This window comes from Pelecanus crispus, unplaced genomic scaffold (genome assembly GCF_030463565.1).
Source record: "Pelecanus crispus isolate bPelCri1 unplaced genomic scaffold, bPelCri1.pri SCAFFOLD_47, whole genome shotgun sequence".
In the NCBI taxonomy this organism is placed as follows: Eukaryota; Metazoa; Chordata; class Aves; order Pelecaniformes; family Pelecanidae; genus Pelecanus; species Pelecanus crispus.
The window spans coordinates 40,986-67,383 of NW_027461483.1; positions in this window are offsets into that span (position 1 = coordinate 40,986).

Here is a 26,398-nt window from a genome sequence, read left to right on the forward strand (position 1 = left end):
CATCTCTTAGCCCTTTGGCCTGCGGTGTAGGAAAAATCGCTGGAAATTTGCACTTTGGGAGGTGGTCTGTGCCGAAAGTGAGAGTGAGGTTGTGAATCTGTAATGGGAGTGCTGGGAGGCAAGGCAAGGGCAGATGGCCAGAGTGTGTTTGCTGTGAAAGCGCTTGCAAGGGAAGGTGAGGACCAGCAACAGCTCTAAGCACTTAGGCCTATAGTATGGGAGAAATTGGTGGATGATTGTACCTTGGGAGGTGGTCTGTGCCTGGAGTGAGAGTGAGCCTGAGAATGTGTGTGTATTGGGAATGCTTTGAGGCAAGGCAAGGGCAGATGGCCAGAGTGAGGGCCGGCAAGAGCTTTGGGGGCTGGCACCTTTGGCATGGGAGAAATCCCCGGATGTTCGCAAGACAGAGGTGTCTCGTGGCGTGTACATCTACATGTGATGCCTGTGGTGGCAGTGTATGTAGTAGGGCAGAGCATGCAGCTGTATATTGGCGGTGCTTATGATGTCATGTGGAGCTGTGTAGGTGGTATGGCTGGAGCAGGAACGTTCCGGGTACCGGTCATTATGATGTCACAGATGTCTGAGGAGTTGGCAGAGCAGGAGCAGGAAGTTGTGTTGCACAGCTGCTTGTGATGTCAGTGGTGTGCTGAGGGGTGAGCTGCCCTGCGCACAGCGGTAGAGGCCCGGAACAGCGCTGTCCGCTCGGCACGCTCAGGGTGGTTCCCGTGTGAAGGAAGGACGCCATGGCCTTGGGCTTGTGCTTCCAGCTTTAATCCAAAAGAGCCGTTGTCTTGAGGAGAGCTTCACTTCTGCCTGGCTGTGCAGGGCCAGCAGCACAGCGCCCACAGGCTCTGCCCCGCTGTTGGCTGCTCCCTTGGAGCTCTCAGGATCAGCAGGGTCTGGGCTGCCAGGGACGAGAGCGAGGGCTCGGCGTCTTTCTCCAAAAGCTGGAGGGCTGCAACAGAAGGAAAGAGAACAGAGCTGAAACCCACCTATCTGCAGAGACCCCGCGGCATCCCCTCCAGACCATGCCAGCCCCAGCCATGCCTTTCCCTGGCCAGGAGGAGCAGGTGGGACACATGGATGAGCTGGAAGCTGCTGCTCAGGAATGCCCCGGAGGTGTTCCTCTGCCCTGAAAGTGTTTCCCTGGAGCAGGGCGAGGCATAGCAGCAGCACACTGCCCAGGCCCTGTGGGCCTGCCCCACCAGCCCTGGCACACACAGCACTGCCCCTGCTCACCGCTGCAGATCTCAGACAGCTTCTCCTCGCTGTTGTTCCTCAGGTGCTGCGCGGCAAGCCCTAGGCACAGAGCTGCGTCAGACCTCCCGCTCCCCAGCATGCTCCCAGCAGCGCAGCTCCCGGCTCTGCCGGTTTGGCTGCACACCCTCCTCCCCCTCAGCAGGGTGAGCCCAGGGAAGGACAGTAGGTGAGGGCGGGTGGGACTGAGCAAGGCTGCCAGCAAGCCCACCTGCGTGGGCAGGGCTGGGAGAGGGAGGCACAGAGCCCCTGGCTGCCCAGGCCCTGCACAGGGCAGTCGGGGCTGTGGCAGCCGCAGGGCTGCCCCTTGCTGCCAGTGCAGCGGCTGGGGCTGGGGCCAGGCTGCCAAAAGAGGGACCCCATGGGGCACAGGGGCTGTGGCTCACCAATGAAGCTCACGGCCGCCTCTCGCAAGGTGACCTGAGCATCGGTCAGGTATGGCAGGCTCTGACTCAGGTATTCTTCAACTCTGCTCCTGTCCTGCAGCAGCTGGAGAGAGCACAAGGGCATGGGGCTGAGGTTGAGAGGCAGGCGCAGGCAGAGCGGGCTCTGCAGGCCCTGAGAGCCTCTGAGCCAGGGCACAGCCGGGCTTGCAACATGCTGAGGGTGGGGAGGGGAGAGGGGCGTGGAGAAGAGCCCTTGGGGGGCTCTGTGCCTGAGGGCAGGGAAGGAGGATGCAGCTCCGGGCTGTGGGCTCTGGGCTGGAGCAGGGCAGGCGAGGCAGAGCTGCACAGGGGGCAGCCCTCGTCCAGCGCGGGCCCTGGGGCTTGGGGGTTGTCCTCACCAAGCACTCCCCAATTCTGCATGCCTGCTGGGTCTTGGTCAGGTGCTTGAGCTGTTTCCACTTGAGCAGCTTTGCAGCGACGAGGAGGGCTTCCCGAGAGGCCTGCAGAGTGGGACAGGGATTGGGGGGCTTGTGGAGAGGGACTGGGGGGCTTGTGGAGACGGATTGGGGTGCTTGTGGAGAGGGATTGGGGCTCAAAGGCCTGGCCTCCAAGACCTGCAGGGGCAGCTGGGAGGCCTCTAGGGCCTCTCATGTTCAGGCCTTGGTGGCCATGGGCTGCTGCTGAGCCCGGCTTGACCAGGTAGGGCAGGTGTGGGAAATGTCCGTGCCAGCTTCTGCGCCCTTCCTCACGCTGGGGATGGCGGGAGCCTTCCTCTGGGGTGTGCTGGAGGAGGGCGGAATGGGGGGAGTGGGGATGGGAGGGGACCCCACCTCCCCGTCCTCCTCTGCAGCAGGAGGCACAGAGGGAGGAGGAAGGCAGTGGGGGGAGCGGTGCAGGCAAGGAGGGGAGCTCTGCCCAGAGTCCAACTGCCAGCAGCCCTTGCCCCTCCCTGATGCCCAGGCCACCCCTGTGGTGTCAGCACGCCCTTCTCCGCATGACCGCTGGGGCCTGAAATCTGTACCTCAGCCACGCTCTCGGTCCGGTCACTCATGCGGAAGAGCAGTGGGAGCAGGCTTCTTTGCACGCTCTTCTTCAGCTGCCGCTTGTCGTTCCCCACCGCCATCTGCATGACATCTTTGAAGAGGCAGATGGAGAGCTCTCGCAGCTGGCTGGACTCCTGCTAGGGAGGAGGACAGGAGGACTTTAGCAACAGGCGCTCCCTGAGCAAGGGCGTGAGCGTGGCTGATGTGAGGGGGGCTGCTTTGGAGTCAGGTTCTGCACACAGGAGCTGTGGGCCAGATCTGCAGCAGCGGCTGAATGGCCCCGGGGGGAATGCGTGTGGGGCTGCAGAGCCCAGAAGCCATCCCCACGAGAGCCCAGGGGCGTGAGGAGGGGAAGAGCCCTGGCCAAGGGCTGCCGCAGGGCTGGGCTGCTGGGAAGTTGTCCTTGCGGAGGGCCCATCAGTGGGGCTCAGGCTCCCACAGCAGCCTTACGTCATCAAAGAGCAGCAGGAGCTTCTCCGCCAGCTGCAGAGCGGTGAGGCTGGCCTCCTTCCTCTTCATATGGCCCATGACGTTTCTGAAGACAAGCAGGGCCTTCCTCTTGTTGTCAGTGCTGGCATTCTGCTGGCTCTCCAGGATGTCCGGCAGCAGGACCAGCATCTTTCTTGCCTGTGTGAAGCACAGAATTTCCTGGTTGCGAAGCGGTGAAAGACCACCCTGGCAAAAGTGCTCTGGCCACTAAGCAGCAGCCTCCCGTCGGGCTTCCTGGCAGGGCAGGCAGCACAGGAATCCCTGCAGCAGCCTCCTGGCAGGCGGTGGCCATGGGCGCGCTGATGGGGACACGGGGATAGCAGCGGGGAGGGAAGTTAGGGCAGGAGAAGAAAGGCTGCGTGTCCCCTGCTCAGCCACCCCCTTTCCTGACTGGCCCAAACGGGCACAGGGGTTAGTAACCCTCCGGGCCTGGAAAGCTCCCCAGGCAGCCACCAGGCCCCTCTATGGCAGCGCTCTGCGGACCCCCACGGCTTGTGCACCGCATGGTGCGGGGAAGGGCAGCGATCTCCAAGCTGGCAACGAGCGGGCTGTGACCCCTTCGTGACAGAGGCCCGCTGCCCCAGGCCCCAGAGGCAGCCCGTAGCATCGGCTGTACCTCATCGTCCCCCTCTCAGCAGGACGCTTCTTCTGGGGACAGCGCTCCCGCCACTGAGGCACTTTGGCGCTGGCTGCCTCGGTGCGCAGCAGAAACTCCTGCCCAACAGCGCGGGGATGCGCCAGGAGCGAGAGCTCCTGCAGCTGGCTGAGGGAGCCTTGCTCCTTGCGCTGCAGCGGCAAGGTGCGAGCCTGAAGGACACTGTGGCCCGGGAAGGGGACAGCGAGGGCATTTGGAGCCGTCACCCCACCTCCTGACTGCCAGCCCAGGCCAAGCCCCCGTGCGTGTTACCCGCTGCCCCAGCCCCACGCTGCCAACGTGGGGCTTCACTTGACTCTGCCCTGCTCACCGTCTCAGGTCTCTGCGACAGCGTGAGGAGGCCTCTGAGCACCAGCGAGAGCAGCACCAGGCTTGGCCGCCTCAGGTACCTGTGGACTTTGTACAGGCCAGCAAAGTCCCCTGATTTAATGTCGCCGGAGGCCAGCAGCTGAAACAAAGGCGGCAGTGAGAGACTGGCAGAGCCCGCAGGGCTCCCCGCACCGTGTGGCTCCTGGTTCCCCCTGGCAGCTCAGGGCAAGGGCAGCGGGGCCAGACAGCCTGTCCTGGGGGCAGCTCTGCCCGCAGAGGGCCGCTTGGCACCCCCGTGCCCTGCGCCTCGCTGCACACCACGTGGTCGTCTGTGCCAGCTCCTCCTGTCCTCTGAGCATCGGCAGCCTCTTGCTCTGACGCCTCTGAGGAGCGCTCGAAGAGCAAGAGCTGCCACAAAGGAGGCACGAGACGCCAGTGGTGAGGAGTGTCTCCTGTCCCCAACCTTGCAGCCCGCTCAGCCTGTGCAGAGGCCATGGCCACGTCTCTGCCCCTGCCCCCGAGGCAGCCCTTGCCCTTGCCCTTGCCCTGGCCCTGCCCCAGGTTCCCAGTGTGCAGAGCGGGGTGGGGGGATGCAGGCAGCGGGGAAGCTGGATGTCCTGGAGGAGGTGACCATTTGCGGGCAGATGGGAGGGGAGAGGGCCGTGCCTGTTTTCCTGGAGAGGCAGGCACAGCCCTGAGGCAGAGCAAGGACTGGTCTGGTCACTCACAGCCAAGTGCGGGATGCAGGCGTCCTCTGTGTTGCAGCCGAACATCCTGCGCAGCCGCTGGTCCTCGAGCCTGTTGAGCAGCTCCCTCAAGACCTTCACCAGCGTGTGGGGCTGGGAAAGCATCACATCCCACATGGCCAGAGCAGCACTGCGGGCCCAGAGCGCTCTGTCAGCAGGGCTGCCTCGGCCACCACACTGTGCCCAGGCCAGCCCCGCCGGACCCAGGCTGTGCTGCAGCTGCGGCCCTTCCCGCCCCCTGGCTTGGAGTGCCCGGGTCCCTGCCTGGGCAAGGAAGAGGGGGCTGAGAGAGTGTTCCCCATGGGGCAGGGAGGAACCTCGTGGCGGGGCTCTGGGCTGGCTTGGCCAGCTTTGGCTACTGCGGGCCTGGCCGCCCCGCCAGGGCTGGAAAGCGTGGTGGCGTGGAGGGCCCTGCTCCTCGGGGATGCCCTGCACTTTTCCGTGGGTCTGGCAGGCAGAAAGTCTTTTGGGGTCAGCACCTGTCGCATGACGACGGAGAGAGCTTCAGGAGGCTTGTGACCACTTCCCTGGGGCACTGGTCGGTCATCAGGAGAAGCAGCAAGTCCAAGCTGTGCCGGGCTGACGCTGTGCGGATGCACTCCATGTTTTCATAGATGCCCCTCACGATGTTTGGCACCTGGAGGGCACACAGGTGAGGATGGTGCTGCCACTGGAGCGCAGCCATTTCCTCAGCTGCCTCTGAAAGTGCTGGCCTTGCCATCCTACTCTGCTGGCTTAAAATGGCTTCAAGGTGCCTGAGGCGCCTGGGTTAGGGAGGGAGGGATGGAGGGAGAAACAACGCCTGAAAGGGCTCAAGGGCAGGGGCAGGGCAGCCACAGGCCGCTTACCTCCGTCAGCCAGGAGGCAGGTTCTCTCATGGCCACAGCCAGGATGCTGCTCGCCTCCTCCTCGTCATAGATGCTTGAGTCTCTCATGGCCTCAATGGCCATGAGGACGATGCCTGTCCTCTCCGAAGGCTGGAGGTACTTTCCAAACGCCTGCGGGAGGGAGGGAGGAAGGAAGGCAGGGAAGAGCTGTCACACCGAGTGCCCTGATGGCGCTGCTTAGCTGAGCAGTGAGAGCAGCTCTGGCCAGAGATGGCCCGGCAGTGCTGGCAGCAGTGCCCGCAGCAAAGCTGGAAGCAGGGGCTGCAATCAGTGCGTGGTGGAGGAAGAGAAGAAAGGGCCCTCAGGGGGAGGCAGGAGGGTTGGGGTGGTGGGCACAGCGTGCTGGCCCTACAGAGGAGCAGGGCTTGCTGGCAGCCAGGAGGGCTGGAGCTGCTGCTGGGGCACTGCAGTGCAGCCCTTTGTAGTCCCTGCTCAGGGACAGCAGCAACCCTCTCCCCAGGGACACTGGGGCCATGCCAAGCCCGCTGATTCTGGATGCCTTTGCTCACACAAGGCTCCTGCTGATGCCACGGACAAGAGGCCCAGCAAGGGAGTGGCTCATTACCATTGTAATGTTGCTGGTGCTGGGCAAAGCAAGCCAGGAGGTGTTCTCAGCTTCCCATTCCCTTTGACGCTGTGGATGCTCCGGGTTATCCTTGGGCAGCGTCGCGCCTAAACAGGAGGGGATGACAGAAGAGTCGGTAGGACACAGCGTCTTTGCCAACAAGCTTACCAAATGGTGAGAAGAGCTTTGAACTAGGAATGGCTGAGGAGGGAGGTTACGACCCACAGTCAGGGGAGGTGCTGGTGGACAGGGCTACAAAGCAAAGGGTGACAGGCAAAGGGAACAAGAGGGACCTCAGGGATGATGCAGAAGGATCTCTGTCTCTACCCCTGCCTCAAGTGCAAACGCTCATGGCCTGGGAACCTCAAAGGACCGAGAGCTCTGCATGCAGTCACACACCTAAAACATTGTTGGAATAACTGAGGTGCGGGGCACGGCTCGCACGGCTGGAGTGCTGCGGTGCAGGGATGCAAGCTCTCTGGGGGAGATGGGGGAGAGGAGGAGCGGGGCTGCCTCGTATTTGAAGGAGCAGCTCAGATATACGGGACGGTCGAGACCCTGAGAGAGAGCACGTGGCTCAGAAGCAGAGGAGAGGCAGTGCTGGTGACATCGTGGTGGCAGCGTGTTGCAGACCCCCCGGGTCGGGGAGAGCATGTGGGTGAAGTGTTCCTGAAAGTGCGTGGGGAAGCGTCCATGTCACACGCCCGGATCCTCATGGGGAACTCGAACGTCCCTGAGACCTGCTTGCAAGATGGCAGGACACAAGCAGTCAGGGAGGTTTCTGGAGGGCGTCAGGGACAGCTTCTTGCTGCAGGCACTGGAGGGACCAGCTGGGGTGGGGTGATGCACAGCTGGGTCTGCAGCTCTCCGATAGGGAAGAATTCTTTCTGGGACGTGGCAATCAATGGTAGCTTTGGCTATGGGGCCCACGAAACAGCCGGGCTGTGAGAGGTGCTGAGAGGAGTGGGGAAGGAGAGCGGCAAAGAACAGGTGCTGGACTTCTGGTGAGCATTCAGCTGCTGCAGCAAAACAATAGCTGGGATGCTACGAGAAGTGTCTGTGAGGGGCAAAGGGGGTCAGAGAAGCTGGCCGACTTTCATGGACAGCCTCCAGCACGCACAAGAAGGGTCCGTTGCAATCCTCAGGGAAACAAGCAGGCACGTGAGGAGCTGGCTGTGTGTGGAGGGACGCAGCCCGCCACAGCTGCTTCTCTTACGTTTTTGCTGCAGGATGAATCTGAAGAGGTGATGAAGAGCATCCAAAGCCCCCCAGCTGATCTCCCACTCCTTGCAAGTGCGGCAAAGGATGAGGCGTCCCAGCAGCTGTCCCAGGATGGGGATATGGATCTCTGTGTGGCAGGCAGGGCTGTCATCATCTCCGCCAAAGATGCTGAAAACCTGGGTGAAGGAGGCAGGACAGGTAGAAGGGCTGAGGGGCAGCAGCTGCGACCAAAGGCCTGAAGCCCCTAGTGTGCCCTGGGAAGGATCCCCGGAGAGTGAGAGCTTTGGAGGGCCCTCCCAAAGCAGCTAGCTGGGCAGCAGGGCACGGAGAGCTGCCAGGCTTGGGCTCCCGCCAAGCTCCTTGGGCAGTCCTGTCCTGCACAGGACTGGGGCCGAGATGGCTCCTGGCAGCGAGGGAGCTGGGGAGAGAAGACCATGGGAAAAAGAAAGAAACCCAGACCCTCGCTCCAGGGCAGAGCCTTGTTGAATGCCTCAAGCGGTGCCCAGGCTTGCCTGGCAGGCGTCTCTGAGCTGCAGGCTGCTCCGGTGTGCAGGGAAGGGGAGACAGCCTGGCTGCAGGGTGCCTGGCTCCTTACCTCCACTGAGGAACAGCTGGCCAGCAAATCGCTCAGCTTCCCAATCCTCCCCACGGCCCTCTCACACACAGCTGCGCTCTGGCACTGGGCGAAGGTCAGCAGCATCTGGGAGGAGAGAAAGTGCCCTGGGAGCTGGCGCCCGCGGCAGCAGAAGCAGCACTGCTGAGGTCCTGGCTGGACTCGTGCAGTCCTTGAGGCCAGGCAGGTAGGCAGATGCCACCCCCAGGGCAGAGTCTGCTCCTTTCTGTGCCCTCCCCCAGAGCACAGCCCTGTGTCCCCTCTCCGTCAAGGCTGGGCTTTTGGGCAGGAGCCTGCCTGTGGGGTCTGCAGTGGGGGAATGGGGCTACGGCCACTTGGTTTTTAGCAACATGGAAACTTCTGCCCTGTAGCACAGTAGGAAATACCACTCTCTGCATTAAGCAAGTGCCATGGGCAAGGCTTTGGAGCAGGCTGCAGAGGGGAAGGCCCATGGACTGCAGCCAGGGGACAGCGGGCTCCCAGCAGAGCATGGTGGGCCAGCCCTGGCTCCCCCAAGGGAGCCGGGCACCCTCCCTGCAGTGTGCTCTGTGCGTGGCACTGGGCTGGGGAGCCTCCACTCAAGAGTGGACACTCCCTTCCCTCCAGGGTGAGGAACAGCCCCTGCCACCTGCACTCTTTGCCAAAGCCAGACCTGTAAGATTTTCTGCAGCTCCATGAAGCCGGAGGCAGGAGAGCTGAGCACCAACGTGCGCAGCATGGTGTCCATGGCATCCAGGGTCTGCAAGGAGGACAAAGGGTTGTGGCAGTCTTTCTGCGGTCCCTCTCAGCCCCGGAGACGCATATGAACTCCCCACGCCAAGGAAGGACAGCCGTGCTGCCTGGCGGAGCCCAGGGGAGGCCTCGGGGCAGACAAGCTGCTGTGGGCAGAGCAGCCTGCGGCACTGGACGTGGCCAGGCCCCCGGGAAGCGGCCGAAGGGCTGAGGGTGGGAAAGCAAAGCTGAGCTCCTGCCCTGCCTTGGATCTCCGCTTGTCTCTCAGCACGCGGCGGCCAGGGAGCAGCCCAGAGGGACCGGGGGCTCCTGGAGCACGGCCAGCACTTACGTCCAAGTAGAGAGTAGCGTCCAGGCCCTGCATGTCCACCTTTGCAGGAAGCGAGAAGACGCTGCGGAAGCAGGCCTGTAAGAGGCTTTTCTTTTTGCCCTCCAGCACCGTCCCCGCTTTGCTGCCAAGAGAGAGAGAGCTCTGTCGGACACCGGCGCTGGGAGCGGTGCCTGGATGCCTTGGGCAGGTGGACACGGACCTCTGGAGCAGTGGTCCCCAAGAGGGATGGAGGGTGTGCAGGGAGCCCTGCCAGGAGGCACCTCCTCCCTCCCCGCCACGGCCTGGGCCAAAGGACAGTCCTGGCAGGCAAGCCTCCTGCCTCCCGCTTTGGGGAAGAGCCGAGGCATGGTGGGGAGCTGCAGGAGCCCTCGGCCCTCCCCTGCGCCCTCCCAAGGAGCCGCGAGCAGGGCAGGGCAGGGCAGGGCAGGGCAGAGCAGAGCAGAGCAGAGGCCCTCTGACGGCACCACTGCACTCTGCCTGCATGGGGGATGCCCCCGGCCAGGCCCAGGGCCACGGGCTGTGGAGAGGTGCCAGCCAAGCCAGGGGCTGGGCAGGTACCTCAAGGCGGCGATGGCAAGCATGGCTTGCTGCCGCACCGCTGTGTGCAGCTGGTCCCTGGGCTCCTCTTCCAGCAGCACCTGCAGAGCACAAGCGGCATGGGACCTGGCAGCCGCCAGCAGCCAGTGCCAGCAGACCCAGCACCAGGCTGGCGGACACCCTCTGCCCCTGCCCCAGCACCGGTCCCCAGAGTGCCCCCTGCCACCCCCGGTGCTGGCGTCTCTGCTGGCAGGGCTTCTCAGCGGCACCCGAGTCCCCTCGCGGCAGCTCAGTGGCCACGCACGCTTGTCCCTGCCCTCCCCCTGCCCATGCGCTGTCCTCACAGCGTGCCGCCGGTGCCTGGGGACCTTGCCCCGCTCCCCACGCCTGCCAGCTGTCCCCTCACCTTGATATTCTCTGCCAGCTCAAATCTCTGGCAGAAGGCATTCAGGCTCCGTGACAAGCCCTTGCGCCTGGCAGCTTTGCACAGGGTGCAGACGCTCTCTAGGAACCGCATCTTCTGGGCCTCCTCCTGGCAGCCGGGCGACAGAGAGACAAACGGGGAGCGTGAGAAGGTAGGCACAGGGCCAGCAGGACTGGAGCACTGGTGCTGCAGTGCTGTGGAGGAGACCCTGGGGGGGAGCAGCTCTGCCCAGCCAGCAGCCCCCCAGCAGCCCCAGCAGCAGGCAGCAGAGCCGGTGGCCCCGTCAGGAGGCGCAGGCACAGCTACCATGGGAATGGCCGCGGTTACCTTTGCTGAGCTCTTCAGGAAAGCCCGGATGAACTGCATCGATTGCTTTGCAAGTCTGTAGAGAGCCCGCCAGCTGGGCTCACACCAGGAGGCACCTAGGAAAGGAGGAGAGCGCGGAAGGCTGTAGAGAGGGGCTGAAGGCAAACGCGAGGAGATGAAGGAGCTCTGCCCTCCGTCCAGCCCCGTGCCGGCTCCCCTGGCGCAGTCTCCCCGTGGGTGCCCGGGCTGCAGGGTGCCCGGCAGATGGGCTGCAATGCTGGAGTGCAGCGCGGCGTGGAAAGCCACGAGTGCAGCGGGCTTAGGATCTCGCTTGCAGACAGGCTGGAAAGGTCCCCGTCGCTCAGCACTGCTGCCTCCTGCCAGGCCAGCTGCCTCTTGCTGCCCGTACTGTATCGCGGAGCAGGAGCTGGGTCCCCTCTGCTCTCTCCCGCCCTGGGGGAGGCTGTGCGGGGGCGGCTCCCAGCCCTGAGCAGCATTCCAGCAGCGCCCTGCTCCCTGCCCGTGGGACCCCCAGTGCCCGTGTGCCAGGGAGACAGGACCCTGGCCCACGTGGATGAGGGTGCGGTCACTGGCCCCAGCCCTGCCCAGCCCGCCGGGGCCCCTCACTTACTGCTCTGCAGCGGCCTGGGCACGCACAGCTCGTAGGGCTGCGGTGGAGAGCTGCTCTCCTGGGGAGCCCCCTTCTGCTCCCAGGCCAGCCTGGGGCGGCTGGGGGGTCTCTGCGCCATCCCGCGGGACGGAGGAAAGGGGTGAGTGTGGGGAAGGGGGAGCTTTGGCGAAATGCCTCAGCACCGCGGGGCTGCCGGGGAAAGATGTGGGCTGTGCTCGGGGGCTCCTCGCCAGCTCCACGCTCCCGCCCTGTCCCGTCACTGTCCTGCCGGACACTGTGGGGTGGGGGCCGCGGCCACGTTGACCACATGCAGCGCCACAGGGTGTCACAGAGGCGCGTCACAAAGGGCACCACTGTGACCCGCCACCCAGGCCGGGAGGGGCAGGGTATCCCCTGTGGGTGGCACGAGGCCCGCTCGGCCCTGGGCACTTGCGTCCTCCTGGGCTGCCCCAAGCCCCACATTTGCCCTCCTGTTCCCTGTTGCTCTCCAGCTGTCCCAGAGCCCTGTGTGCACCCGTCCCAGCGGACCCCCAGGACCTTCCGTTCCCTTCAGCGCACTCCAGAGCCCTGCCTCTCTCCCTCAGCAATGTTAGATGCCTGAGATTTATTCAGGCTTAACACAAGTCATATCTTTTGTTGCTTCATTGCTTCTCTTCCTCCTACCACACTGGAAGAGCTCATGCAGAAAAGAAGGAAAAGAAAATGAAACGTCTTCCGCTGAGTTTGCCCTTTTGGGATTTGGGAACCTTCCAGAAGTGGAGATTGCTGTCTTGCTGGCCTGTTCTCGGTCTGTGTTTTGACTGTGATCAAAAACGCCTCATCACTGCGCTGGTGCTGGCTGACCACCATCTCCAACCCTCCATGGACATCTTCGGGGCCGCTTCTCCTGCCTGATGGCCTGCTCCCCATCCCGGCTTTCAGAACGGCGGGAAGCCCAATTCTGCAGGGGCTGCACAGAAGTTTTACAGTTTGAGTGTTTTGGTGTGTGGAGAATGTTATCTCCAGGCAGGGGTGCCTTAGGCTTGGTTTTTAGCAACATGGAAACTTCTGCCCTGTAGCACAGTAGGAAATACCCGTCTCTGCATTAAGCTCGGAGCCGGGTAAGAAAATGGAAGGCTAGTATCCTTACCGAGTGTTTCTATGGCAACTGACTTTTGATGTTGCTAATGAAATTTACCAGTTCTTTGGCAATTGGACAGGTGCTCCAGGCCCCTCACCATCTTTATGGCCCTTTGATGGACTCTCTCGAGTATGTCCATGGCTCTCTGGTACTGGGGAGCCCAGTACTGGACACAGTGTTCCACGTGTGGCCTCACCAGTGCTGACTATGGGGGAAAGATCACCTCCCTCGACCTACTGGCAACAGCCTCACTGCTTACAGAAGCTCTCATTCACTTCTGACTTCCCTGGAAAAGAACTCTTATGTGTTTGTAGCTCCGTCCACTGATATGTATGTGTGTGTGTCTGTGTGTGTATCTATCTATGTTTGTTTATTTCTTTATTATTGTCCAGAGCTATGCCAAAGGGAAGAAAAATGAGCTATCACATGCCTCTGGGTTGTCTCCCTTGTTACAATATGTTAGGATGTGCAAGCAAGTTTAAGCTTGAGGTTAAACTTATAGTGTAACCAAGTGAGAAAATGTTGGAGATGGCAGAGCACGAAAGGAGACAATAAAGCTGCTGCGTTGACTGTACCGCTTGTGTTTGACTTGCTTCTGTATTCAGGCAGACCTGGAGTGCTCCCCAGCATCAGCGAAGGGGCACGCCGCAGAGGACAGAGGAGGGATGAAGCCTCCCTAAGCAAGGGTTTTGTTGGTCTTGGCTTCTTCAATGATTCAGACCTTAACATCTGGCAGGGAAAGGCCGGTCTTGTTGGACTTGTTTTCTGTTGTCTTGTAGATATTAAAAATGCCCAAAGGATCAATAAATGAGTTCATTAGAAGAAATGAGTCACGGGAATGTGTCCTTGTTTTACATTTCTTTGTCTTCCAAACAGTTTCAAATGACACTGAAGTTGTAAAGGGATTGGTCTGGAGTCGTCCTCTTTGTACTGATGGGCTGAGAGTGCCCCTGCTAAGACAGCAGGTGGAAACTGGCTGTGTCTATACTCCCATACGGCAAATGCCTCAGGCCTCATGTTGGGCGCCACGTTGCTCCGGGGCTGACACAGGCTTGTCGGCAACAGCAGGGGAACTTGGTGTACTGGTTCTAAGAGAAACTGCCCGGAGTGCAGGTTTTAGTTGTGTTGCTGCATGCAGAGCTCCAGTTCCTTTGAGGTTCCCCCCCACCTCTCTGGCAAAAACCTGAACTGATTGCAAAGACACCTGAGCTAACATGAGAGGCAAAACTTTCTGCAAGGTTAGATGCTCTGAGGACTGCCAGTTAATGCCTGTAAGTATTTGTACGTGTCTAGGGAAGGTGCATTTTAGTAAGTAATGCCTCGGCTATGCCTCGGTAATGTTAATACCCTCTATGTCATTCCTCTGCTTCTTTAGAAACCATGTCTGGTGACAGTCAAACATTTAGTGTTAAAATACTAAGCCATTGTCTTAAGGGCAAATACAGGAGCAGTAAAATAAAGTCCCGTTCTGCTTGGGAAGCCATTTATGCCTAAGGAGAGATTACATGTGAGGTTTAAGATGGTTGAATACTAAAATGTAGCATAGGACTTGGTTTCTTCTGACATTCCCCACCACCGTGGGGTGGGTTTTTTTCCTTTTTCTGTTTTAAGGATCTCTACAGAGACAGGTTTGTCACATCTAGACATTCAGAGAGTTCACCCTATGGCTTTGAGCCTGTCTTTGAATGGGCATCCAGCTGCAGCTTGGTTCACAAATGAGCACACCTATGCAGTGGTTCAGAAAACAGGAATGAGGTGAGGAAAAGCACTGGTTTCAGTGTTTAACAAAGGCAGGTATCCATCCCTGGGAGGGAGGGCCTCCTTACGCAGCTTGCTAACTGCCACAACTCTAAGAAGGAATCAAAGAGTCAAGAGAGGTGGCTCTTGGTGGAGCCTGTAGGAGTGGCGCGCCCGGTATTACCTTAGCTCAGAGGTGGGCAGTTGGAAACAATCCCAGACTGCTAGCTTCTAGGCCAAAGCAATGTTCTTGCAGGTAGGGTGAACTTCTTAGCCTGAGCTCTCAATTCTGAAATGTTTGTAATCTTACCAGCACAATGGAAAGAGTGAGTGAACTTCTCTCCCATTCCATTGTCAAGGTGGGCTCTTGAGGAAGCGGGCTCAGAAGGAGAGGTATCCATCAGAGGTGCTTGTGAAGGGTCTAGAGCACAAGTCCTGTGAGGAGTGGCTGAGGGAAGTGGGGCTGTTTAGCGTGGAGAAAAGGAGGCTCAGGGGAGACCACAGCTCTCCACAGCTACCTGAAAGGAGGTTGTAGTGAGGTGGGTGTCGGTCTCCTTTCCCAAGTAACAAGTGATAGGAACCATTTCTTCACTGAAAGGCTTATGGAGCATTGGAGCAGGCTGCCCAGGGAAGTGGTTGAGTCACCAACCCTGGAGGTATTTAAAAGAGGTCTAGATGTGGCACTTAGGGACATGGTTTAGTGGTGGACGCGGCAGCGTTGGGTTTACGGTTGGACTCGATGATCTTAAAGGTCTTTTCCAACCTAGATGATTCTATGATTCTATGGTCTTCAGCCCCAGAAAATCGATGTAGTTCCATTTGTGTTTTAGGACAACCCAACCAAACGGTGACAGATGTTAATGTTGCAGGGAGCTATGCAAACTTTCAATTTACACTGGAAGGAAAATTCCATTTAAAATCTTCTTTTCATCCCTAATCAGCATGAGGAGTCAAAACAGCATTCTTTTTTCCTGAAATGAAAATCTCTGAGAAAAATGAATTTTAAAATGTGGACATGTTTCATTCCATCTTGGTCAGACAGTTTCTCCTCTTGGGCACGTCACAGTTAGAGCCCTTGGCATCCTAGTCTTCCGTATGGAACAGCTCTTGTGAGTTTTTCTTCCATGTTGTTTTAACAAGAAGAGAGATGCAGCCAGCGCAGCTAAGACCATACCACACCTAGACCACAAAGGCCAACAGAAGCATGGGAACCCAGGCCTGCCTTTCACGAGGCATTTCATCAGGTCACGCAAAATGGATCATTGGAAACTGCCTAAGAAGCCACAGTGCCTTAACTCAGGCTGTTCTAATCCAGCATTAAATATTTTCTGGAGAGACAGTTTAAAAATGGAAGAAAAATTAAAATGTTCCTTAAGGAAAGCCTCAATGGGTGAAAAGTGCCCTGCCCATTTTTTCACAACAATGACAGGAAATTCCTAAAGACATCAATTATAGAAGATGATTGTCACCAATATGCAGCTAACTGTACTTTACAAAGGCTGGGAGATGCTGTGAGCACCAGTGTTTAGGTTTATTTTAACAAACGTGCATGAATAATTCCTGTTCATACTGCTGTACTAACATAAAAGAAGAAATTGAGACACTATGGCATGCTGAGAGGAAAGGTTTAATCCTTGGGTTTATAACATGTCCTCGGTTTTGAGGGAAAATTAGACTGGTAGGGCTTGTTCAAATGGCTTAAACTACCATTTTTATTTGCATCTAATCACGTTGGGTTTATGTGGTATGTTTAATGAAAGAATACCTGTTTGGGTAAGTCAGAAACGATATAGCATGCGATAGCTCAGTCGAGCCATAGCTCCATCTAGCTCAGCTTCTTACCGTTGATGCCTATTATGCGTCCAAGTGTGTTCATATGAGTCGAGTCCCTTAATATTTCAGGTACCCTTTGAACCACCTCCTCCTCACCTGCACTCCGACATACGGAAAACACCTCCATCTGTTCATGAGATTCTCTGTTGACAGTAGAAAATTGTGATTTGGCCTTCAGCTCGGGCTGACAGCACAGACGTGGTAGAAGGGATCTGAAACAAACCAGCATTTTTTAGTAATTATTTTCTCACTGTGACTTGCTTAACCTGTGGTGCCTGGGGCCATCCTAGAGGACACTATGGTGGCTGTACGCTTTGTTTTCATTTAAATAATATGCCAGTCCCTCACTCGGTTTCCCTTGCTGTTTACACTACATTGACACAGAGGCACCGAAGTGACACAATTCATTTCTTAGGTACATGCCTGTTGCTCATATTTGATTTTGTAGGTGCTGACACAGAAATTTCATGCTGGCAAGCATTACTGGACATTTTACAGCCAAACATCTACCTTATTGACCTATGGGTTCAGTCACCTTGTAGTAATAGATTTCTTTTTTCTAGTATCCTGTACCCAAGCAAAACCTGCGCCGGGGAGGTTTAGGTTGGATATTAGGAAAAATTTCTTCACAGAAAGGGTAGTCAAGCATTGGAACAGGCTGCCCAGAGAGGTGGTGGAGTCACCATCCCTGGAAGTGTTGAAAAAATGGGTAGATGTGGCACTTGGGGACATGGTTTAGTCTAGTCTACCCTTGTTTGGTTTAGTGTGGACTTGGTAGTGTAGGTTAATGGTTGGACTGGATGATCTTAAAGGTCTTTTCCAACCTAAATGATTCTATGATTCTATGATCTTTAAGAAGTTTGCCTGTGCACTGGAGGAAAAGCAGCAAGAGACATGTTGAACTGGTTTTTTTGACTGGTAATGATTGGCCGGGACCCCCAAATCACTGCCAAGCAATGAGAGAGCACATATGTGCCATGCTTGGAGTGATATTTCTCCGAAATATCTCGAGCGTAACTGGAGAAGTACCGAGGCCTTTTAATGAGCCCTCAAGGATGTCACACATTGTTTGTCCAGTTCTCAAGGGCACACTCTGAGCTGTCTGAAAGCTGGTATTTTTGTCAAAGCAGCCAGCTAAAGTCCCCAAGGGCCTTTCGTATCACAGTGTCAGTGCTTAGCTCCAAGGATGCAGGAGCTGCCATAACACATTGAACACAGGGCCCGTCTGGTCCAACAGCCTGTCCCTGGCACTACCTGGCACCAGAGGCCTCAGAGGAGTCTCTGTAGTGGACAGGTATCAGTAACCTCTCCAGCAGGGCCCTTCAGGCATTTCGTGGCTCTTTGTGCATGAGTGACTATTTGGGGGTGAGCCTGTATGTCCCCCACACAGAAGGAGTTTGAGGTTTGCTTGTTCTTTTAATCTCCTTTCATGCAACCTGTGGATCTCTTTGTTCTTCTTATAACAGAAATCTTTGGTTTCATCTCTTGTTTTTAAATAAGCTGTGTAAGTGCCTGAACATTTGGCAAAGGGTTCCACAGGAAAACTGTGAGCGCGCCCGCATGTGTCTGCGTGTGTATTCAGCTTGCCAGTTTTAAACGATCACGTTCTATTTTAGGGGAGGGCCAACATCTATATCCTTTCTATATCCTGTATGCCATCTTTTATTATACAGTATGCCTTTGTTCAGCCTTCTCCTGTTTGCTGTATAGCGTGAAGCATTCTGACCTACTCATTCTCTCCCTGTAAAAAGTCTTGAAGTCATTAAGTGTCTTGATCAAGTTTGCTGCATTTCTCAATATTGTTTTAATTTGAATATTTTATTTGCTATTTTGGTTTGGATTTTGACAATGTGACTACAAGTCAGCAGAATACTGGGGATGGCTTCAGCAGAAATGATGAAGCCCCTGGAGCTATACATAGAGCTGACTTATGGAGATAGATTTCATAATTTAGCTGATGTGAAAGCCAAAAAGGAATGGCCCGGTCTGTCTTCACTGATGCTCTTCTTCCGCAAACTGATGGCCATTCTTTCTTGCTTGTTATTCCTCATTCTTTCTGCTTCAGAGGGAAGTTCTCAGCCCTGTGAAAAGCAAGGGAATTCTGCAATTCAGCAGAGCCAGGATTTCACACCTGAGGTGAAGATGCCCAAGAAACTGGAACATCCCCTGTGGTTCAAGAGATGATGCAAGTTGGTGTGTTGGCACCTACGCGGAATATTACATATGGATAAAATTGACATTCTCTGCTCAATAGCCTTGTGAAGCACCAGGGTACCTGGTTCCAAAGGCACCTAAACCATACCTGTGCCTGCAGCAGCGGCAGCTTGGACAGTACTGTGCAAATAAGCATCCCAGACTAAATGTGAGCCCGGGACCTGGCTTTTCACGCCTTCCCTCGGCTGCACTGCCAGATGGAAAGTGGTGACCTCACAGCATACCTACCACAGCACTTTCAGGCACTGTTTCAGGTACACTGTGTACAGTTTATATTAAACAGGTATCACACAGGATATTGAAGGACAGAAATCCAGGTCTTTTTTCCCATGCAGGGAAGTGTTCTCATACCAAACTGTGCCCTTCTATTGGCACAAATGCATTTGTTATCATTGCCTGCAAATTGAAGCCTTTTCAAGGAGAGGCAGGAAGGGTCCTCCCTTCTGAATTCCTGTGGTGGTTAGAGTGTTTGCAAGAGGTGAGGGATACCGATTTACAACCTCTCAGGCAAAGGAAGAAAATTATCCTAGTTTTGTGGTATCTTGGTGAGAATTTTCAATACTGAGCTACTAGATAAAAGAAAGTTACTCTCTCTCTCTCCTTCCATGCACTTCATGGAAATAGTCTCTTCTCCTGACAGTGGAGACTTGGAGACTGCCTCCTTGCCGAGGAGGAAGGAGACCTGTGAAACCCAGGATAAATTGTTTAAGGCCAAGTCAAGAGCAGACCAACTTGTTTCTCATTGTTTCCTGGGGCTGATTCCTGCTCTGCACGCATGGGCATCATCTTGGGTATCTAATTCTTCTTGTGCAGCACAGAGGAAGCCTAGGCTCCCAGCTCAGGGCTGTGATTTTTCTGGGAGAGACCAGGTGCCCTCAAGGTTACATGTTGCGCTACTAAGTGTTGTACAGCCAGATGCGCTTTAATCTTTCTAGCTTTGAACTTGTTTGCAGTAGTGCTACTAATAAGAACAACAACAATGACAACAACAACAACAACAAAACTAATAATAATACAAAGAGGAAGCCATGTATTATTAGCTGGACTGATATAGCTAGAAAAAGAAACACCAAAATCCCAGAGCACTAAGCTCTCCCAGTCGAATGCGTTCCTTTTCCTTCCAAACCTTGCCGACTCTATTCATGGCAATGGTGCAGTCTCCCCGGCACATTTGGAGTGGATCCAAAAAAACCAGTTATCATTCTTTTTGAAGTAAAATGGGCACAGAGAGGCTCTCCCTTAGCAACTAGGTTTGTCACAGCTGTTGGCCATTCCTGTGTGCCATAAGACACAGGTAATGCCCCTCTGGCAATGCCTGATGAGGTGGTGGGATGCCCAGACAGTCAAGGAGTGACCTGTGTTGGAGAGGAATATGCTGGGAAAGAGAGGTGAGATCAGCATGGTGGATGAGGCTGGCAGTGCAATAGTGGGACCAACCCTGGAGAAAGTGCCCAGGGCGCTGATGAACTTCAGGGCTGTGATGACACTGAGCCCCTTAGCTGGGTTTGCAGGGGAGGATCTCAACAATATATGTGCCCCACTGTTAGGAGTAACCCCTGTGGTCTGCTCTGAGGGCAGAAGGGTGCAGTTCATTTCCACTGTGAGGGCGCTAAAGGCAGAGTTTCTAAGAGATGCGTGTCCCAAGGCTCCTTAAAAACGTGTTTTGCAGGGGCAAGGCTGCTCTGTGCTGGGCGTGGGAGGCAAGGGGTGAGCAGCGGGAGCTGCAGCGGGACCCGCGTGGGAGCAGGTCAGGTGCTGCTGGGGCCGGTGGGAGAAAGTTCCAGCCAGCTGTGAAACAGGCGTGAGCAGCCATTGCCTGCCAAAGCTCCGCCAGCCAGGGGAGCCCACCGCTCCTCGCTGCAGACCCGTTGGGTAAGACAGGCAGGAAGAAGCAGTGAAGGGTAGAAGGAAGCCCATAAGCACTTACAGCCCATGTCCCCCTGTGGGGACATGGCAGGGCCGAGCCCCAGCCTGGGGAAAGCCCTCCTGGTCAGGAGACAGTGAGGTGAGCGCAGCTCCCTGAAGCCCCTCCCCACTGCAGAGCCCCCCTGGCAGGGCCTGGGTGGGTGGGGGCGGGGGGCGGGTGTGTGCAGCCCCTCTGTGACACGGTCTGCAGTCACAGTGGGACAGCCCCACATCACAGTGGGGACAGCCCCCCTTTCCCCATCGTGACCAGCATCTGCCACACACACCCCGGCGAGGCCGAGGGGACTCCAGGCGCTGGGGGCTGCTCGCGCCACCGCTCTGCTCTGGAGGAGCTGCTCTGCAGCGAGGAGCAGAAGGCAGAGAGAGGCAGCACAACAGCACTGGGGGTGGTGAAGGGCAGAGGAGGAGGAGGAGGAGAGCGAGGAGGAGGAGAGCAAGGAGGAGGAGGCTTTTTGCAGCGAGAAAGAAAGCCATCAGCCAGCCACCTGCTGCAGTGGTTGACCCCGAGCAAGGGTGGAAGTAAGATGGCAAAAGACCTCTTCTTGCAGCCTCACTTGTCTCCAACAACTGAGAAGCTCAAGAGTTCTGGTAAGGCCTTGAGACCCAATTTCATGAGCGTTCTTGGCTCAAGGACATCTCTGAAAACAGGCGTGGAAACCCTGAGGGCTGTGGAGGTGGTGGCTCAGGACTGGTGACTGAGGGAGGGAGGTGACTGAGGACTGAAGGAGGGACCTGCTTGACCACCCCTAAGGGCTGAGGGGCTGATTTGGCAGCCAGGGCTCTTGGTTGTCTTCCTGACACAGCCCCTGCCTTCCTGGGGCACCCCAAGCAGAAGTCCCTGGCCCCAAAGGGCTGCTCCTTGCCTGCTGGTGGGCATTGCCCACCCTCAGCTCATGTCTGAGTGGAAGAGCTGAAGGTGCTCATGGGCTGTGCGGAGTCAGTGTGTTTGGAGCTGCCCCTGCTGGGGAGCCACCAGGGCCTGCCCTGAGCCTCCGAGACTTCCGTGGAGCACAGCACCATGCCCTTGCTGGCATGGCAATCCACTGCTGGTTTCCCATGGGAGTGGGTCACACCCTGGAGAGCTGCACCTGAAAGGAAAGGAGCCGTCCCGGAGGCAGGCTGAGGTGTCCTTGATTCTTGCCAGGCTCTAGGGAGACCATGTGAAATGCTTGTGTTAGAAAGACATCGGTCCTTGGACAGGAGTGGGCTGAATGGTTTTGAGGTTGCTGCCTCAGAGCATGACACCTCTTTCCCTTGTTTTTGCAGAGTTTGCAAAGATTTGGGCCAGCGCATCATGGTACCTCAGCCAAAAGCTGGCTCTCCACCAGGTGGGACTTACCTCCTTCTCCTCCCCTCACATCCTGAGGAAGCTGATGAAGTCCTGACAGCCTTTTGCCATGGAGTGCAATTGTTCTTCCCCTCCTTTGAAAGCACAAACAATGCCCCAGCACGACACTACAATGCACAGATGTGCGACGGACCACCTCCTCTGTCCATTCAGATGTACCATAAGGTCCAGGCCTAGTGTCAGAAAAGGGGTTGGACTTTTTCTGGGGCTTCTGGAGTCGCCACGGTCAGAGTTGCATGACAAACCTTGGAAGCCTGTGACACTTCAGGGTTTCTTCCAAGTGTGGGATCCCCCCTGCCTTTTATCTGCTTGAGCCAAAGGGTGTTTGGCAGCTTTTCCTGAACTACCTGGTTCTTCATGAAGGTGAAGGTGGAAGGGAGTGAGAGGGAAAGGCACAGACCCTGTTTGTCTTCTCCCAAGGTTTCCAAAGAGCCCATCTTGCTCCTTTGTACCTCAGGCAGGGCACTGAGCACCATCACCTTTCTCTGACAAGTCATCCGTCTGTCCCTCCAAGACTTCTTCTGATCTGCCATCTCATCTCTTTCAGGCTGTCCGCATTCCTGGACTTGGGACTTTTGCGGTTGTCAGAGAACAAGTAGCCAGCCAGGAGAAGGATCTGGTGGTTGTGGAGAGACCTGTGTTTCATCTTGCAAACGCTATCGCACGGGAACATGACCTCCGATATGGTTGCATAGACATTCCTGGTAAGCAGACAGACTGAAAGCGGCACTTGCCCTTGAGCAGAGTGGGGAGGTGTGCTCTGGTGTGCAGAGGTGACTGAGCCTCTGGAGTACCAAGCTCCCGCCGCAGTCCTGACAACAGCTTCAGCTCTAGACCTCCTAAAGGCAAATGCCAGGGCTCTTCCCAGCTCTCACAGCCTCTTTGCAAAGGCAAAAGATGGTTTGTTCCAAGCCCCAGTGACCATGATGCCTGTGCTTTCTAGTCGCTGCTGCCATTGCAGCAGTAGGACCCTGGGGGACACCAAGAGCTGGCATCTATATTTGGGGTGCGTTTCTCTCTAATGACAAAGAGAGCACCGAATGTGGGCACGGCTCCAATGGCCTGGCACCCTCCAGCTTGCCGTGAGGCCTGGCGCCTATCTCCACACCACATCCTGCAGTCATGGCTCTTCTTGCTGCCAAGCACCTAAGACTCTTTCTTTCCCTTTCTGTATCCGAGAAATCAGAGCTGTCCGCTCCGCACCTCACTTTCCACTTCTAACGGGAAGGGGCGACAGACCCGAGCTTCTCCTCACAGGCGCTGTACCAGCTAGACAGCTCGGTAGCAATGTATTGCCTGAGGGCCTGGACGCTGCAGACCTTTGATTGTAGCCTGCTTAGCAGCTCTGCAAGTCCACGTGTTCCTCTTCTCTTCTTTTTCAGGTCATCAACATTTTGAGCCGCTGCCGTATGCTCAGATAGCCTCAGACAATGCCGTCTCTGAGGGCACAGTGCAGCTTTGCTTGGAAAGGACCACGCGTCTTTTCCTTGTCTGTGTAGAGAACAGGAAGAACGTTGCCCTGGTTTGGAGGGACGTGGGCATGCTGATCATCCAGGGAAAAGACGTAAAAATGAAATTTTACACAGACTTTTTGAAAAGGCTGAATGGGACTGACAAGATGTTGCAAGCGGTTCTCATGGTAGGATTTTTGTTTCCCAGCAGCACTCCTGGTTCTTCTGAGATGCGTTGTGGGGGTTGGGGGCTGCTTTCTCCTGGCCTGCTGTGCCTTGTTCAGCCACTTGGGCTCCTCGTGGTCTACAGTAGAGCAGGCTCTCTGTAGAGCACTTCCCTTGCGTGCAATGGTCTGGCTTTGCAAGAGATACCCCCAGAGGGGCCTGACTTTGTGACAGAAGGCCAGCATTGATGGTGGGGAGCGCTGCTTGCCCCACCCTCGGGGTAAGGAGCAGAGGCACAGGTAGAGCAAGGCTTGCTGAGGCCAGAGCCCTTTGGCTGCTCTGGCTCTTTGCTTGCGTTGCTCTAAGGCGGACTGAGCAGCCAGCCCCTCCCAGTGTCCCCATCTCCCGTCATCTGCCTCCGTCCTCCTTGCAGATGCCAGCGATGAGGGACTCGGTCATCTCAGGCCATGACACTGCTGCTTCCCAGACCTCTTCTGGACGTGTTATCATCCTGCCAAGGTGTGTTTGCTCTGGCAGCTCTTGGCTGAGAGAGCGAGCAGCTTCTCAAGCTCATGCATGGGAGGGCTGCCTTGCCAGGCGCTCAGAACTGTACTCGTGATGGCACTGGGGACTGTTTCAGAGGCCTTGTTGGCAGGGAACTCCCTGCTTGCTCTTGTTCAGTTTGCCTTCATCTGGAGGAACATGGCAGAGCAACAATGCTGTCAAGGCTCTACAAGAAACTTGGAGGACAAGATCAGAATTCAGAAGGGTGTTGGATAATCAGAGCCCTAGAGATTAGTCTGCTCTCCATGTGCGCTATGAGGAAGAGAGGAATCATTTTCCCCAGAAGCAGCAAGGGGGTTTGTGGGAGGACGGCCATTCTCACGGGAAGGATGGAAAAACACTGGCACAGGCTTACGGGGCCTCGCCTGCCCCTCCAGGCACTGGCATTCCTACTATGGTCCTCCAGGATGGGCTGCCTTGGGAAACAATGCAATGTCCTTTGTTCAGCCTGGTGCCTTCTTCCTCTTTCCAGGTACAAGCTTGAGACTGTGCCTAAAATGCCAACAGTGAAAGCAGACCTGACAGGACATGTGAAGGCCGCCCCAGAGCAGGGCTGGGGAAAAGGTGGTGACAGTGGAAAGAAAGGTAAGGGACCAGCGGGTTGCTGGCACAGGGCTGTAGGTTTTCCTTCCTCCACAAGTGGAGGGGATTAGAGCTGAGGTTATCCCAGGATGCCTGGAAGAGGGAGAGGCACCTCCTGTGACTGTACCCATCATGGTAAAGCTCCAGTGACCCACTGTGCAACAAGGTCTCAGAACAGCCCTGCACCACAAATGGCCGCTGGGACTGCTGAAGGACACCTTCCCAGTGGCCTCCACTCCCCAGCCTGGGCTGCAAACTGTGCAAAGCACTAACCCTGCTTCTACCCAGCATGTTCTCAGATGTCTCAGAAGCAATTCCTTTGGTGCAAACCTGCCCCAGCAGCAAATCTGTGTGCACGGGACCAATCCAGAAATGCAAGAGCCGCCTCCTCTTGTGCTAAATGATTCCCCTCCCCAGAATGAGTCCTGCAGACCACGAGTATCTCCCAGGGAACCCCCCATTTCAGCACAGGGAATCCTGGTGCACTGTAGGCATGAGGAGCTGGAGAAAAAAACTGTGTCAAAAAGGCCTGAGACCTCCCAGGAAGCATGGCTTTCATCCAAAGGGATGAAAAGGACCACCTTCATCAGTGTTACCACAGGCTTGAGCACACCTGCACGTCACTCTCGCTGGAACTGGGACACAATAGGTACCTCGTTCCCAGAACACCACCAAGATGCTGTTCTGAAGACTTGTCTCATTTCCTGTTTCTAGAGAATCTTGCCGAGAAGTGTCTCCTTCATCAAGCAAGGCTTTCTCCGAAGCAGTTACCTGCAATGACTGTAAGGCCAGAGCAGGGCCAGAAAGCTGAGAGGAGTGAGCCTCGTGCCAGGTGAGACGCTTGCATAAATGGATGAGGGTGACCCTGTGATCTTGCCTCTGTCTTTCGGACCACTGGGCAGACTCCAGTGCACTGACCTGCAGGGCGTAGCAGTATGTTCGGGCATCAGACCCTGTTCCTCTTGTTGCTCCAGCAAGAGAGGGCCTAGACCTGGGCATCCTGAGTTTTAGTGGAGCTGTTGGGCACATCTGGGCCTGACAGCTTGGGGTCTTCTCCGTCTCTGTGGACTTGATCACAAGGAGGCCAGCAGAGTGCATTCTGCTGCAGAAGCAGGTGCGCCACTTGGAAGCACAAGATGTGGAACGAGCCCCTCGCGCACTCCTGCCAACGCACGCTGTTGTGTCTTTGCAGGCGGCTACCGCCCATCCAGGGGAGCTCCTTGAAGGAAAAGGAAGAGGAAAAGAAACTAATTCCCCTGGTCAAGCCCAGAACAATAGACTTCATTGCTAGAGCTCTTGAGAGGAGAGGAAAGGTACCTGACGTGGGCTGCTGCAGTGAGCGTGTCATACTGGACGGTAGAGAAGCGCTGCTCCGTTCATGCCGCTTCTCACAAGATTCTTCACCGTGTGTTCACGGGACCACTGAGCAGTTGCTTTCGTGCTTACTTGAAGCGAGGCGGGTTACTCTGCCATTTGAGAATATACTTTTCACTTCCATTGCTCTCCTGGAACACACCCAAAGACCTTACTTGTGGACGTTTCTGTCAGCAGTGTAACTGCAAGGCTTGTCTGGCATAGCCAGCTGCCAGGTGGTTTTTAGCCTGGTGGTCTCTCGCTTAGCTCCCTGGTCATTACAGACAGGCTCTTTGGTGGAGCCTGCAGGAACCTGGGAGCAAACCAATGTGGACAGAAAGGCAAAAGAGAAGGGGCAGAAGGGAGGGTAGGAATGAAAAGAGCTCCGGCCTCTGCAGGCCAGACTAATGCTGCCTGCTGTTGCATTTCAGTCACCCTCCAGAAAAAAACGCTCAAAGAAGAAGGAGACGCTTCCAGAACACATCCAGAAATACTTGGACAAAGAGGAAAAGAAGAAAACAGACAAAAGAAGTAAAGGGCAAACCCCGCCACGGACCAAAGCAAAGGCTAAGAGAGAGGAGGAGACGCCCAAAGCAAACACTGAGACACAAGAGGAGACGCAGGGGACCCAGGTACTTTGAATTCCTGCAGAAAAAGAGCCCCCTCTGGGTGTGGGGCTGTTGTATGAGAGTCTCTTCCTATGCAGGAGTCCAAGTCCTCTGAGGAATTATTGGTCAGCCCTCCGACTAGCACGGAGTCGGGGGAGTCCAGCCCCGACCTCCTAGAGATGATGATGGAGGAGTGGCAAGAGGCCAGAGAAGAGCCACCCACGGTCGACAGGGACGATGCTGTCCCACCTAAGCGGTAAGAGTGCGGCGGCTGCAGCCAAGGCCTGGGAGAGTGGGGTGGTGCTGAGCCACCGGTGGTGGGTCAAGGAAGCCAACCCCTGAGGCATGGGGCCGCATAGAGCAGC